Here is a 2,653-nt window from a genome sequence, read left to right as displayed (position 1 = left end):
CTCAGCTATCCCTCTCTTTGGCCTGTACCCAGAGGACTTAAAATCAGCATACTACAGAGATGTAGCCACACCAATGTTCACAGCTGCTCAATTCACAATAGCCAGATTGTGGAAGCAACCTAGATATCCTTCAATTGATGAATGGATAAAGAAACTGTGGTATACATACACAATGGAATATTACTGAGCCATAAAGAAAAATAAAATTATGGCATTTTCAGGCAAATGGATGAAATTGGAGGATATCATGCTAAGTGAGATAAGCCAATCTCAATAAACCAAAGGACGAATGATCTTGCTGATAAGCAGATGATGACACATAGTGGGGGGTGGGAGGGGGCAAGAATGGAGGAAGCAGGGACTGTATAGAGGGAAAAGAGGGGTGGGAGGGGTGGGGGGAAGGAAAAAATAACAGAATGAATCAAACACCATTACCCTATGTAAATGTATGATTACACAAATGGTATGCCTCTACTTCATGTACAACCAGAGAAATAACAGGTATCCCATTTCTTTACAATAAAAATAAAGAAATGTTTTAGAATGACACATAGTATTTGTACATATCAAAGAAGTACAATATGGTTTTTCAATTTATGCATATACTGAGTATCAGGTCAATTGATGGCAATCAGTTAATCCATAACCTTTACTTTTACCATTTTTATGGTGAATAAATTAAAATCTCTCTCTTCTAAGTATTAGAATTATTGTCAATGATACTTACCCTGCTGTGACATAGTATAGCAGAATTTATTCCTCCTATCAAAAAATATTGGTGTATCAGTTGTCCAACTTCTGCCCTTCTCTGTTTTCCTTCATTTTCCCCAACAACTATCATTCTACTCTCAATTTATATGAGTTCACAAAAGTTACAAGGATAGCATATTTGCATAGACTCAAAATATGCAAAAATCTTGGCTTGCATTTCTACAATGTATGTCCTTATTTTTCAAAACTTAGTGTATATATGGTGATTTCAGACTTGTTAGCCAATATTCCTATCCATATTTCTGTTCAGTTCTCTATCTCATGCCTTTGGAAGTTCTGTTTTTAGGCACACACACATTTAAGATAAATTTTAACATAATTCTGAACAGAAATCATGTATAATATAACAAAATAAAATAATATTTACAAGAATCATTAAGAAATTTTCACTGAAGAATAGTGAAGGTTCAGAGACATCAGGTTTTTTTGGTCCAATCTTATGATAGGCTGGCACAGCACAATCACCAGTGCTGCCATGGAGGAGGAGATGTTTTGGTCCATGTTGCCTTCTACCTGGTTGCCACTAGAGTGGAAGGTGCCTCCTCACTCCCCTGTGTCTGAACCTGTGCTCCCCTTTGAAGTCTGCACATCCACCAAGATGAACAATGAAAAGAAGTCCTTCAACCAGAGCATGGTCAAGTGGATACACTTTTATCTATAACCTAACCACCAGAAAGTTGCCAGGGCACACCGCCAAGAGGTAGGGTTTGATCTTGCTCTTCTGCCTAATTTCTTATGGGTTCTTGGCTGCAGTCTTCTCATTTCCCAAGAAGTCTATGCTTCAGACTCTGAATGATGAGGTTGAAAAATACTGTGATGATCTTCCATGTTCAGAACTTACAATCTTTCCAAAATAAGTAACAGGGTTGGCATATACATATAGTGTATCTGATCCAAGTTTCTATGAAGGGTTCATTAAAGACCTAAGAAGTTTCTAAAATCATATTCTGTAGAATACCAGAATAATCTTAGTCTGTCTTGATAGGATATATTTTGAACAGAAGGGTCCAATTTATTCTGCATGTCAGGTCCCCATTTTCTTACTTCAGCATGTAGTGGTATGAATCATCCTGATTTTGGCTATTCCCCAGGATCACCTTGTATTCTTGTGAAAATGAACAGATTAATCGGATTAAAGCCTGAAGGTCAACCAAAGATAGGGTGTGTTCCAAAGGATGAAAACATAGCAGCTGTAGCAGCTTAGTCTAATTATGGAGATAGACTTAAAGTACTTTCCATATCATAGGGAAAAACTGCATGTGGGATATCTACAGTTGCTATCCCTGTCTTATTTGGGACTAATAGTGTGAAGAATAAAGTAACAGTTGAGTGCAAAATTGATGGATCACCCAATCTAAAAAACAAAGATGATTATGACATGGTTTTGGGGATGAGTTATGTTCAAAATCACAACACATACATAATACAAGCAGGCTGTCTCTCCAGGATAAATGTTGCATTGTCTGTCTTCATTTTGCATCAACTAGACTTGCCATTCTAGAATTAAGAGACCACCTTGGAGAAAGATTTGTGGTACTTGACACTTGGGAAACTGCATAATGTACTTCTAGATCGTAGTGTTGAGTTTACTGTGAAGTAAACTGCCTGTTGCCTCTGCTACCCTTTGAACCAGTGTACAGTCGCCTAATCAGGACCACTGAACACCTGATTTCAAACACATAGAATGGGGGGTCTTGTCCTCTTTTTATGAGGTTTAGCTGCCAAGTGTCTAAAGCTTAATGTGCTGTGCTTTATAAATATTTTATGGATTTAACAGTAGTTAACTGTCATATTTCGATGCCAACATTGTTTTAGGGATAAAATGTTACCTGGCCAACATTAAGTGACTTCGTAGCTACAAGAAATGTGTGTGATGTTGTTC

General features: G+C 37.3%; 1 pseudogene; it reads left to right on the top strand.

Annotated features, from left to right (window-relative positions):
* The first annotated feature begins 1,246 nt into the window (after positions 1–1,246).
* On the top strand, positions 1,247–2,272 carry LOC124971679 (sodium/potassium-transporting ATPase subunit beta-3-like; annotated as a pseudogene).
* Positions 2,273–2,653: the final 381 nt, after the last annotated feature.

The sequence above is a fragment of the Sciurus carolinensis genome, chromosome X, assembly GCF_902686445.1.
Source record: "Sciurus carolinensis chromosome X, mSciCar1.2, whole genome shotgun sequence".
NCBI classification, from domain to species: Eukaryota; Metazoa; Chordata; class Mammalia; order Rodentia; family Sciuridae; genus Sciurus; species Sciurus carolinensis.
This window is presented reverse-complemented; position numbering and strand designations above follow the sequence as displayed.